The 14,106-nt window shown below is 41.2% G+C and overlaps 1 long non-coding RNA gene across 1 annotated transcript; it reads left to right on the top strand.

The window, feature by feature from the left end:
- The first annotated feature begins 7,729 nt into the window (after nt 1–7,729).
- Nucleotides 7,730–13,680, top strand: LOC148315768 (uncharacterized). Its single transcript, XR_015840601.1, has 3 exons — nt 7,730–7,820; nt 13,422–13,522; nt 13,599–13,680. It is a non-coding gene; the product is annotated as an uncharacterized LOC148315768 (long non-coding RNA).
- The last annotated feature ends 426 nt before the right edge of the window (nt 13,681–14,106 follow it).

Below are 14,106 nucleotides of genomic sequence, written 5' to 3'. Positions count from 1 at the left end.
ACACTGAAAGATTTTGAATAATACTGAATGACACTGAATGAAGTAAAACTCTCTGGGAACGGGCCAATTCAAGATAGCTGCCGCACTGTGGGGGAGGCTTTGGTACCAAATTTGGAAAGAGACCCAAACGGTTGGGTCCATTTTATATCAGTGTGGGGGTGAAACGTTGGTCTTGGCGGAGCTGTCTGAATATTGGAGAAGTGAGAAGACAAAGTAAAACAGAACAATTAAAATCACTCTTCAAATACATATTGTTTGGTAAGCAGAGCATGATTTACAGCTCACCATTTTATTGCATGCACCAAGCATGTTATACATTTTTCTGTCCACGGGATGGCGTAGTCAAGAAAAATGAAGCATCTCGAAGCCCATTCGTGTGTGAAGTATTTCCCTGCAGGGCTTGGCTGCTTTATGGGGCTTCATTTTGCCATCACTAGTTTTAGATAGTTTTAATTTTTGAAAGAGCATTTTCATTTTACAGTGAACCCTCGCTACTTCGCGGTTCACCTTTCGCGGGTTCAGTGCTTCGCGGGTCTAAAAAATATTCGGGGGCATTGTAGTTTCGCCGAGCGGCACGACGGGGCGCTGGAGCTGTTCGACGGCCGGCATGCGCCGAAGAAGAGCGTGGGCGAAGAGGAGAGTGGACGAAGAAGAGCACGTTCCCCCGGGCACGATTTGGGGCGACGTTTCGCGCGGTTCGGACCGTACCAGAGCTCCGGCCAGCGTGCGTGGCAGTTAAGCCGAAGAGGAACAACTTCCGCCCGGGCACTAGCGGGGCGACATTTCGCTCTGTTCGGGAGCGTACGAGAGCTCCGGAGGAGGCCGGCCGGCGTGCGTGGCAGTTAAGCCGAAGAGGAGCACCTTCCCCGGGCACGGGCGGTGTCAAGCGGCCCCTAAGTTTAACCGAATGGAAGCTCCGGAGGAGGAGGGCATGCTCGCGTCACAGTTAAGCCGAAGAGAAGCACCTTCCCCGGGCACGGGCGGTGCCAAACGGCCCTTAAGTTTAACCGAATGGAAGCTCCGGGGGAGGAGGGCGGGCGTGTGTCACAGTTAAGCCGAATAGGAGCACCTTCCCCGGGCACGGGCGGGGCGAAATGAAACCGAGTTCAATCGAACGGAGACACGCTTCGGGGGAGCAGGTCCGGCGTGCATGACAATTAAGCCGAAGAGGAGCACCTCTTCCGCCCGAGCACGAGCGGAGCGCGAGGCTGTCAGTTATGAATGAATAAATGAATAAAAAAAATAAATGAAGAATGCCACCTTTCATTTCACAGGGCACACCGGACGGCGTACCAGCAGGTAAAGGTCGAAGCAATTAAAAAAATACAAAAAGAAGTAATTGAATAAATACAAAAATAATGGCTGGGGAATAAAAAAATAATAAGTTTTAATAATAATTTTTTTTTTTTTGTTATAGCATGAATTTCACTCTCTCTCTCTCTACCCGTGTGTATATATATATATATATATATATATATATATATATATATTTATTAAATTTTTTTTTTTAAACATTTTTGAAGGTGCACCACTACTTCGCACTTTTTTTTTTAAGCATTTTTGAAGGTGCGCCGCTACTTCGCGGATTTTCAGTTTTCGCGGGTGGTCTCGGTCCCCATTAACCGCGATAACCGAGGGTTCACTGTATTTTTTTCATTATCGAATTTTATTTTTTTCTATTCAAGTTTTGAGTTCATTTTCGTTTACTAAAATAACCTTGGGCTGCAACTACTATCACAGCAACGGCTCATTATATTTTGGCTGCTAAATATGCCAATTTGTCAGAGAGAAGACCGTGACAAAGAATGGCCCAATCGCAATAAACACTCTACACCATACGTTCCTCGTTGACGTGTACATGGGGTGTTGCAGAGCACAGGTTCCAAGCGTACCGATATTGCAAAATTGGGACAATGCGTGTGACGACACCAACTTCCGCCTCCTATGTCATCGAGCTTGGCGGCACGTTATCATTATGTATTTATTTGTAACAATTTTGACGTTGAGAGTGATATTAAAACTTAAGTAATGTGGTAGTTAGGAAAAAACCCTGGCTTGGGACCCACCGGAACAAGCTATAGCTTCATTTGTACTATTTGAGGCGCTCTCACAATCTGCGGCGCATGCACACAAGGTCGCTAAGTACGCTAGCTGCACTCGGACAAAACACGTAGGTGACTTTAAAAGAGTGACCGAAATTGCACACATGCAACTGTTTATCATAATGTCATAATTCGATATGTACATTTGAAGAGAATTTTTTTCAGCATGGGCACAAGAATTCCACCGAACATCGCCAGTTCAATGGGATTTTGGTTAAGTCCGCAAATAATTGTGGACAATATACTTTGGCTGCGCGCTCGAATAATTTTACTCGTATATACTTCAATGAGGGTGTAGTGTGGGTATCGGGATCTTTAACACGCCCTAACACGAAGCTGACTCTCCAACCGCCACAGCCTTTTAATGACGAAATTATAAAATAAACAAAAACACTGTTCAACAACATAAAATAAAATAAAAAATCACATCATACTTACATTTATAAACTTTAATCCTCAAGAACATTATTCTCAGGTTGACCGAAAGACGAGGACACGGGAGCGCCTCGGGCATGTTCTTCTTCCTTGTGTAGGCGAATGACATTTTAAGGTGCTTGTCCGCCACCTGCTGTGCTGAACTATGTATTAAATAAGAAAAGCAAATTGTTGAATGTTTTTTCCCCAATGAAGACTGAATTGTAAAATACCCGGAAATGGCTTTTCTGTTTTATTGTGCATTTAAAAAAAATTCAGATTGTCCTTTTTTGTTGAGATAATTGTTGAATATTGAAATTGCACATGTAACTGGTAATTTAGTTTTAGATATTATTTGAACCAGTGGAGGGCCATGCATTTCACACCTGGGCCTTCAATGAAGTCCTACTTCGTCCTACTTGAATAAATCCCCCTCATAATACCATAATTTATGACACCACGGGTGGACAAACAATATACAGAAAAGCACTTAGACAGCACTGACCGAGTGTTGGACGATATAGCTTCTCTTGAAAGGTCCGTGTTGAAAATGGCCTCGCAAGTGAATCTTCAATTTCTAAAGATAAAGATGTCTTTTAATTGTCCCATAACGGGGACATTTGCAGTGTTACAGCAGCAAAGATATACATCACACAGTGGCACCGACGTAATGTAGCCGTTAATGTATAACATTGGCAGCAGGCATTCATAAAAAGCATGCAAATATACACAGTATATACGTATATACACAGATCCCCATGTATATACACACTTACAGCCCACAACATATACAAGTGTAAGGAAACACTCCTAATGCCTGTCTATGGTTCAGAGGGGAAATAAATAAAAACGCTGCAATGATAAAAAAAAATACTGAATGATTGAAAATACTGCAATGATAAAAATACTGCAAGAATAAAAGTACTGTACCCAGCCAACATGTCCAACTGGGCCCCAAATGGGGTAAATGCGGGATTCCTGGGTACCAAGTGGGAATGGGCTAGAAGTGGGCAATGGTACAGGGTTCCATGTGGGCGCCATCTGGGATTGGTGGGCATGGGCTTAAACTGGGCAAATGTTGTGGGTGCAATACGGGTTGTGTATGGGCTAAGTGGGCATGGGTTAGAACTGGTAAAGATAAAGATAAAGATGTCCTTTATTAGTCCCACAATGGGGAAATTTGAGGTGTTACAGCAGCAAAGATATAGCTCACACAGAGTCGGCGGCGTAATGTAGCCGTTAATGTATAACATTAGCAGCAGACATTCATAAAAAGCATGCAAATATACACAGTATAAACGTATCTAAGTGTAAGGAAACACTCCTAATGTCTGTCCATTATACAGAGGGGAAAATGCTGTAATGATAAAAACTACTGAATCTACTACTGAAACCATTTATAGGTCCTATTTGGGTTATGTGTGGGCTAAGTGGGCATGGGTTAGAACTGGTCAACCATGTGAGGGTCTCATATGGGCTGTATATGGGCCAAGTGGGCATGGGTTAGAGCTGGTCAACCATGTCTGGGTCCTATTTGGGTTATGTGTGGGCTAAGTGGGCATGGGTTAGAAGTGGTCACCATTTATCGGTCCTGTTTGGGTTATGTGTGGGATAAGTGGGCATAGGTTAGAGCTGGTCAACCATGTCTGGGTCCTGTATGGGTTATGGATGAGCTAAGCGGGCATGGGTTTGAAAATTTGTTCTGGAGCCTTTTTGATATTTAATGCATGCTATGCTAATAGTAACCACCCGAAGACTATTCTCAGTAGAACTATTCAATGGATGCCAAAACGATAGAGACATGGCCATGGAGCCTATGCTGCGAGATTGTGAAAGGACTAAAATAAGTGTAGGATTTTTGAGGACCAGAAGTCAGCTTTTATTAGGTTTGACATTGATTTAACTTATGGAACAATGCAAATTATGGTCGGGTTGTTGTTGGACTTTTTCCGCTTTTGACTAAGGGACGGGTGTTTTTATTTTCTGGGACTCTTTAGAACAAGCGGCACGGTGGCGGACTGGTTAGCAAGTCCGCATCACAGTACAGAAGTGCAAGGTTCTCCCTGTGCCTGCTAGGGTTTTCGCCGGTTTCCTCCCACTTTCCAAAAACATTCATGATAGGTTGATTGGTCACTGGTCCAAGGTCTGAGTGTGAGAGCGGATGGTTGCTTGTCTCTGTGTGCCCTGCGATTGACTGGCAACCAGTTCAGGGTGTACCCTGTCGACTGCCCGAAGACAGCTGGGATAGGCTCCAGCACTCCCGGGGACCCTTGTGAGGACAAGAAGCAGTACAGAGGATTGATTGATTTATTAAAATTAAAATTAAATTCATGTATTTATCTATGCTAAATTTAACAAGGCTGGACGTTATATTTTGTGAATTTACATGTACCCCCAACTGTGACTTAATAACCCTTAAGGGACAAGATAACATTTTATAATATTCCAGACAGCTAAGATTGTCATCTATGAACTATTTGACAAGGCAGGTCCAGCATCGTCAGCCACATCCAACAGTCAACACAGTTACTTTTTTTTTAATAAACAAAATCAACATTATTAATTAATGTTATTTTATTAATTCTGTATGCTGTGAAAGATCTTTATTCAAAGTATATTTGAAGTTATTTCTACCTTATTGCTTGATTTTTGTAGATTCAAGTTGGAGTTGTCAAAATTACAGATTCTTTTGAAGGCAGCATATTCAAACTGTGAGAAAAGGAGCGAATGCAAGCTACGCGGTCTTTGAGGTGCGGCAGAAGAGCTGAAAGCACGGTGAGTCCCGAACGATAATTGAATTAATTAATTAATCTTGGGTAAATGTCTGGCTCTCATTTTTTAGACTTACTTTACAATGTGTTTTGTAATTTTTCAAGGTTGCCTGTGTTGGAAAACTGCTTGGTGCGTTAGCTAAAACACAGTATGCTAAAATGATAAGTGACGAGAACACAGAGGGTATATCAACAACGTACGTACTCGAATTATTTTGGGGAAAACTTAAGTACATTATAATCACCCTTTTAATAATACTGATAAGCGTTGTGTGTTTTATTTATTTTTATGAGGACCTTTACAACGAGCTACATATTGTTAGCATTGGGCCTACGACGCTAAACACAGTGTCCCTCGATCTCTCTCCAAAATTCTCCAAAAGACTTAAGCTTTCACTCAAATTAATACAATCTACTCCACTAGCTCATTTAAGGCTTTTTTGTGATGTGTTTGATTTGGGTAAGTAAAGCAAAACATATTAACTGTTGAATGTTGCCTGTTATTTAAATAATAGAAATTCAAGATGAAAGTTGAACAGATATTGAAATGCTAGATTGGCTCATTCAGAATCATGCCACAATGTGCTTTGTATGTTTTGTGTGTGGGTTTATCAAGCTCTAATTCAATGCAGTGTCCAAAACGAGCGCGCATAATTGTTGGATGAATGTTGGTTAATAGAGTCAGATAATAGTTAAAATTCCAACAGTTGAACAGATGTTGAAATGCTAGATTGGCTCATTCAGAATCATGCCACAATGTGCTTTGTATGTTTTGTGTGTAGGCTTATCAAGCTCTAATTCAATGCAGTGTTGAGCTGCATTTGAGAGGAACTACGTAAGTAACTAATGTGGAAAAATTGTGACTTCTTTGTGTACTTTTTTTTGAATATTCAAATTTTGTGGGTAAAGGTTAGAGAAAATAAGTTTAAAATGAGAGCTGTACAGGTATTTAAGTTTTTGGTTTGTAAAATACCCGAATGTGGGTTTCAGCAGGTGAGGCAATGATTGGACAGAGCAAAAGCTATGCTCCAAAATAGAAGTGATTACACCTTCACTAGACTAACCTGCAGCTAATTACATAATTATAAAATTAACACTTTAACCTGGCTTCCCCATCACAGATGTATTCTTTTAAATGCAAAGCTTTTTGTTCTAGCTTTTGTTGTTAAATGACATTCATGCCCAAGTGTCTATGCATCCATTGCAGGGATGTTTTCTCAAGTGACGAGTCTGAAGCCTGTGATGACGAAGTACCATCTACACCTCCCCATGGATTGTCACAGAGAAAAAGCTTCCTAACCAAGAGAGGCGCTGCAGAAGGTCCTTGAGTACGTCCAACGTGTTGAGTCTGTGAGTCTACTGCAGGATCTAATGCAGGTATGAAAATGATGAAATTTTAATGTATTATCTTCAAAATTATAAATAATTATTTAATTTCTTGAAATATAAAATTAGGTACCCTAAACCCAAGTAGGAACCCCAGTCCCAGTACATTCCTGATTCTGGAGCTACAGAGATCAAACCATCCTACTGTATCACTAAATAGCCCCACCTCTAAAACCCTGATTCGGAAGGCCGAGTTGAAAGACTTCAGAGTTCAAGATGGTCAACTGCAACTATGATAAGCCGAATGTGTTCACCCCAAGTCGGAAACTGAGAAAAAGACTCAATTTTCACATGATTTCAGTCCCTTCTATATTTAAAAGAATGTATTGGGGCTCTAAAAATGTGAAATATTTTTACAAGTATTTCTTTTACTACTCATAGGCAGTTTCATAATAATAGTACAATTTGGCATCGTGTATTGTTTTTTGGTTCCATTCAAAATGCACAAGACGTATAGACATATTTTGTTTGTGGATCGCTGCAGCATCACACGAGCGCACAGAGACAAACGTGGCAGCAACTTAAAACAATTAAAATATCGAATCGAAATCGAGAACTGAAAATCAAAAATCGAATCGGGGCTTGAGTGAATCGTTACCTCCCTAATCATAATCATTTTGGTAGAATGTTGGGCTCTTGCCCTTTGAGTGTATATGGCGTTACCGAAGCTGTTCACTTAATCGACAATTCCTTTCCTGTGACGTTTATCATACCCAGTTTAACTGCCAAAATATTTTTAAGTGTGTGATGATTATCTGGATCGAGTGACACCCATGTTATAATGGTTGCAGGTATTGGTGGATTGGACGATAGTGTCAGAACAATGATGGCGTTCATCATGACAAATCCTCTGTCTCTGAAGTACAATCTCTTTGGACATCGTAGCAAGAACAAGCGCCGAGACCTGCCTTTTTCGGATGTTCTATACGGTAATATATTTTTTTTTTTTTTTTTTTTTTAAGGGATTGTGGTGTGAAGACATTTCAGCATGTCCCATAAGGTTTCACAATCATTAAATAGCTTTACTAAGTTGGCTTCTTGTCTTTTTTGTTTTAGGAGCACTGAAAAGGAATGGAGCCACAAAGGACATCAACGAGAAGGACACAGGCAACCCTGTCCAAGTGGTTCATGGGAGCTTGTGATCAAGGTGGGAATAGGGCAGTTCGAGCTCGGAGATCTCAAGGCAACTGTCAGGTTTAAAACGTCCTGACGCCATTTTTAGACTGAAGGTGGCATAAATCCAGACCAAACCAGTTAGAGTTTTGTTTTTGACCATTCGCGAATGGGAGAGGAAGTCAGGAGGTGAAGCAGGCGTCTTGCCAGTTCAATCTCGCGCACTCTCTCTCACTCTCTACCACCCGTTCGGTCTTTTATCAGCAACCTAAGCAGACAATGGAGGTCTGTCTGAAATTCTAGCAGGCAGGCAGGAAGCAATCAACCACAGTAGTCAGTCAGGAATTCGAAACTAAAGTGTGTGCGTGTGTTCCAGTTGTGCGCGTGTGTGCTAAAGCAATAATGTGAGTGTCTGTGTGTGTGTGCGCAATTATAACTGATACAAATAGTGTATAAAAACATGATTAGAAATACACAAACTATTTACATATCCTCATCCCATCTCACATTCCCCCGTTTGTGGGTTTAAATCATGTCCTTACGGCTTTAAGACAGATCATCATAATGAAATCATACAACAGTGTGGTCATCCGTGGAGGGGCGAAAACCCTCAGTAGGGACAAAATTCCCCTCCTCCCTTCCGGCGTGGAACGAGATTCTCATGGTATGTTGGTCACTTGGGAATAAAACATAAAAAAACTTCAATATACCTAGTGAAAAATAACAAAACTGTCTCCACGCAGAGCTTGTCTCCACGCATAGCTTGTCTCTGCGGCGACTTGATGGAGGCCCTTGCCTCGTTGTAGGAGGGGACAGCCGTCTTTACCTCCCGGATCTTCGTGTGTGGTGTATGTGTGTGCATGTGTGGGGGCAGGGGCAAAAGGGTCCATGTGTTATTTAGGTTTCAGTGTCCAGTTCGAGTTTGTCATTGTCCAGTTCGAATTCGTCATTCTCAACATCAATCAGGTTGTAATGGTACATTTGGGCAACAAACATGCAGTTAATAATCATCTTTGTCATAAGAATAATGCAACATGAACAGACTACACATAACAAAAATGAAAACCATAATTATCCCGATATATTGTCTTTCAAATTCTTCGTAGTGGTCATAACATCAATAATTGTTTCATTTTATTAAAAATGTAAATGCAGTAATGTTCTCCAATCAAGGCTAAAATTCTTTATGTACGTCATTAATTTCCAAACAATATCTAATCTTTTTGTTCTGTGGCTTCAACATTCGTATCTGTGGCTGGTTGTGCGGTTCCGATGTGCGTGTGGTCCGATATTGTGACTCAGGTGGGCTCCTGTTCGAGGGATTCGCGTTGCTCGGCCTTTAGCTGGAAACCGGAGAAGCTTGTACTGCAACTGGTGGATCCAGCTGCCACGCCCCGCGACCTTTGCTGCCGTCGGGGTCACTGCAATCATCTGGCGAGGGCCATCTCAGCATTCACTTGTCCCAACGAAGTCGTTTCAGCACCTTGAAGAAGAGTTGGTCTCCCACACGGACGTGATTTCTCTGTGGATCAGAACACACTGGCCAGTAATTGCGTCTTTTTTTTTTTTTTTCTTTTTGGGCAAAACATGTTTCCCATGTGGACTGGGACTGATGTGCCAGTCGCTGGTGGTTCTGATGAACCTGAGAGTCGATAGGGGATAGTGTCCTAACTTCGGCTGGCACTATCCTCATTGCTGTGATTGAAACACAGTCTGGTCATTGTCTCCTTTTTTCCCCTCATATTCTTGATAAGTCTGCCCTTAACAGTCCCATTAGTGCGTTCCACAAGTCCTGCAGACTGTATGCACAATGACGCTTTGAGTCAATTTTGCAACAACTGTCCCACTTGTTACAACATCATTCACAAAATGCATAATTTTCACTTCAAATCACTTCTTGAAATTCCAAATGTCAGGATAATTTGTGTTAGGTTGAAGATGTATTTTATCCCATATTTTACTCTATTAGTATTGCAAAAGAATTGTTCCACAGCGTGACCCATGTTTGACCATATGGATGAGAAGACTTCACAGAGAAGCGGATGCCTGAAGACTGGATCAACGTCTGCAACATCAAAGGAGGTGTGCTGAGACACACCTCTGAAACAAAAGGACTGAGACTTTAGTACCAGAGCACTAAAAGGGCATATCTGCCTTTTCAATCAGTGGATGACTGCCATTGATGTCTGTCTTTCCTCTTGTGTCTGAGATGTTTACATGTTCCTGCTGGTGCTCCCCCCTTCATCTCTTAGTGCAAATACATTGTATTGTTAGGGACTTCCCTAATAAAATAGAGGGCTCGGCGGAGTGTGCTCCAGAACGAATTTGGAGATGTAACTGAGCACACCTCTGTTCGTTCTCCTCGCGAGTAAAAGATCAACTCTTGTCTTCCTTCCATTCATTTAGCCTATGTTCAGTGAATGCTTAGGTGATTGAACCTGACAATTTGATTACACAACACTTTTTCCAACTGTTTTAGCATCAACATATGTTGTCGGAAACAACTTAATCCATTTTGAAAACATATGAATTACAACCAAACAATATTGCATCTCAAACAAATAACACTGTCTAAAAAAAAGTTTTTTGTTGAAAAGTCTGTATGTGGGAACAATTTCATATCATACTACCCTCTCTTGACTCATGGTTATGCTCGTGTGTCACTCTTATTACTTTTCCAATCAATGAATTAGGCAGCCAGGATTTGCCATCTGCCAATTTGCTGATCCTGTCCTCAGCAATGTTTGCACCTTTGTTCTCCCAATTTGTGCGTTCAATTACTGGTACCTTTTTCCCTGGCGTGGGATCAAATTGTCAAGTTGATTTTCTGCGTGTGTGTGCGTGTGGGGGTGTGTTCATTTTCCCTTTTAGCTGCGCTGTGTCGATATAAAGGCGAGGCAGTTTCCAATTGTAATTGTGTCATTTTCTGTTAAGTGAATTTTGCGTTCACAAATAACTATTTTAGACGTGCTTTATGCACAACTTTTCTTTTCCTGTTGTGGTTTTTAAAGCCCAATGTCGACAGAACGCATGAACATTTATCTTGACTGTCAGTCCACATTGTAACCATACAACTCATACAAGATGGGAAACCCCAAATTTTAATTAGCTCACACCCGCCTACGCTCTTCCTGCTTATCCTAACAATCTCTTATCCGTTGGTATCACAATGTTAGTACTCCCATCGCATAAAAGTCAGTTTGATTTCAGGCTGCGACCTTGGTTCTCAAACACTTTTACTTCTTATCAGTCTGGAATGCGCACCTGGTCTGTGTTACAAGTCTGAGTTCCTCCAGTCGGGAGGAAGGTCAAGTCGCGGTTTGGTGATAATTTGGACGGCTCCACAGTCGTGTGGCGCCTCCTAGATGATGCGGGGAAAAAATGACGCTGGGCTGAAATGCACCGCAACTTATCAGTATAATGTGTCCCTGTGACAATTAGGCCGGCGTGCAATGTGAATGTGGTGGGAAAAGAATGTAATTTTTTGATTCCTTAAAGCAGCAGTGAAAGCTCTTAATCACACTCTAAGTGGTTCTCTGCCACGAAATCCAAATTGTTGTGACTAAATATGCAAATGAATTCATTTTGCCCTGGTTCCTGCAGTAACCCAGGCTAATGAAGTCATTTTTTGCAGTCACTGTTTTGCTCAAATGGCTTATAATAATTTGGTAGTGCGTTAAGATGCTTTGTCGATACAATCTTGTAGTGTATCTTCACAAGTTCCAACATACACAACCCATTCCATGGCCATGACGATACTGTTTTAAAGATTACCAAGGCTTGTTGGACCTTTCTCTGCCACATAAATTACAGCCCTGAGAGGCACTGGGCCTCAACTTTATCTATGAAGGGTCAGGGATTTAATGGGGGTCACCGAGGCGTCCCAAGGAAAGTTTTTACAGAAAAGTGGTCTGGCAATATCTTTTCTCTTTCTTATCACTGACAATGCGCCCCTTTAAAGTTTTGACGTTTGTTTGAATTCGCCCGTGCTTATTAATTCTATTGAAGTCCAATTTTGTCAGTGTATCACGGCCTAATGAGTAAAACGCATGTTGATGTAGAACTCCTTCTACACACACTTTTATGTTTGACTTTTTACGTCACGTGATCCTCCATTGCTACCACAACTCGTCCTGAAAAGTTAATGTTTTGTAACAAGACTTACTGCTTCCTCCTTTCTTTCTTTTCTTTTTCCTTCCTTCTGCCCAACACGTTCATGCTTTCTGTGCATAATTTAGAATTTTCTTTTCCATTTTACAAGTTGGCCAATTTAAATTAGGTTGTTTTATTTGAAAAGCTTGTAATTCTCTTTTTTTTCCCCTTTTCACCTAATCACAAATTTCTTATCACAAAAATGAACATGTTAATTCTATTTTATTTCCTATTTTTCCAATCTTGTGACTCATTTCACTTCAACCAGTTCTACCTTAAAGTGGACAAGTACACATCAATGTTTTTTGTAGTTTCTATTTTCTTCTCTGCTTTAATGAAAATTATAGCCCTTCTAGCCAAATTTTTCCTGTGTCATTTCTATCTCTGCATTTCATTCCATTTCTGGCCTACCTTAATACTAAAACAAAAATGCTCTTTCAAAAATTAAAACTATCTAAAACTAGTGATGGCAAAATGAAGCCCCATAAAGCAGCCAAGCCCTGCAGGGAAATACTTCACACACGAATGGGCTTCGAGATGCTTCATTTTTCTTGACTACGCCATCCCATGGACAGAAAAATGTATAACATGCTTGGTGCATGCAATAAAATGGTGAGCTGTAAATCATGCTCTGCCCACCAAACAATATGTATTTGAAGAGTGATTTTAATTGTTCTGTTTTACTTTGTCTTCTAACTTCTCCAATATTCAGACAGCTCCGCCGAGACCAACGTTTCACCCCCACACTGATATAAAATGGACCCAACCGTTTGGGTCTCTTTCCAAATTTGGTACCAAAGCCTCCCCCACAGTGCGGCAGCTATCTTGAATTGGCCCGTTCCCAGAAAGTTTTACTTCATTCAGTGTCATTCAGTATTATTCAAAATCTTTCAGTGTCATTCCAAATCATTCAATGTCATTCACAATCTTTCCACATCCTTCCACCTTCCATCGTTCAGTGTCATTCCACATTCTCTTTCATATATAACATAACATAACAATAACATAATCCTGGGTCAGCAGACACCTAATTAATGTGTTAATACATGATACATTTTTCTATAAGCAACCCTTATGATTGTAACGTATTTTTAATTCTTTCTAGGCGGGAACTGTCCGAACAAAAAATTCATGCAATTTGTAATTAGACACTTTGTCATACAAAAAGTCACTCAGGGCAAGAGAAAAAAAATTGTCACTTGCCCAAGTTGGGCAAGTAATTTGGCCACTCGGGCAAGGCAAATTTTAGTGGCACTTGCCCTATGGGCAAGCAGTTTTTAAAGTTAACTTCGAACCCTGTGATGGTGTCTTGTGACCTGTCTTTATCAGCTGATGTTCCATGAAGGCGTGCCTTACCTGTCACAAGAATGAAGGCAAGTCACGCCCCCCGCTGTCCATTCACTCCGCCAAGACGCTGCTCCAGGTGGTAGAGAGGATGAAGGCTCCCTTGTCTCTGTTCATGGTTTTTATGCCTCGCTTGCAGATCTCAATGGCCTCTCTGATCCAGCGCTGTAGTTTGTTCTCTTCTGTGCGGATGACCCTGCCCTTCTCCCGGTCCATGATGTGGTTTTCCCTTTTGCAGTGGTCAGTGATTGCTGATTTGTAATGTTCATGTTGTGCTTGTTCTTTTACTGCTCTGATTTTTTAATTTTTTTGACAGGTAAGTCACACCCTCATGGAACATCAGCTGATAAAGACTGGTCTCAAGACACCATCATGCGACACTCTGAAGAAGGCGAAAGACTCGCCGAAACATGTCAGGTAAAAAATTAACCTAAAACATAAATGTCTGCTTTTAATGAATCAGTCAAATATCAATAATAAGAAGACAAAATGAACCTAATACAAATAAATGAATGCTTAATAACTCCCCTGCACACGCTCCTAAAAATCCAAACCTTCACCTGTAAATAAAACGTCCCGACCTGAAGACATCTTAATGTTATTATTTTGTTTTACACACAGCGCCGCCAAGTGGAATCAAAAATTTGTTTTTATTTTAATTTTCACGTACTGCACGGTGCCCTTCTGACGAATCCGACTGAAAATTAGTCAGAAAAGACTCAAGACAATGATCTTACTCTCTGCCGAATTTTGTGACGTTTTGGCAAAAGGCGTGGCTATTACGGTGCTGAAAAGTCCGATTGTACTTTGTGACAACAAAAGCT

The sequence above is a fragment of the Idiotropiscis lumnitzeri genome, unplaced genomic scaffold (assembly GCF_059441095.1).
Source record: "Idiotropiscis lumnitzeri isolate Australia: NSW breed Sydney's pygmy pipehorse unplaced genomic scaffold, RoL_Ilum_1.0 HiC_scaffold_41, whole genome shotgun sequence".
NCBI lineage: Eukaryota > Metazoa > Chordata > Actinopteri > Syngnathiformes > Syngnathidae > Idiotropiscis > Idiotropiscis lumnitzeri.
The sequence above is the reverse complement of the archived record's forward strand: the minus strand, read 5'-3'. Positions and strand labels throughout refer to the sequence as shown.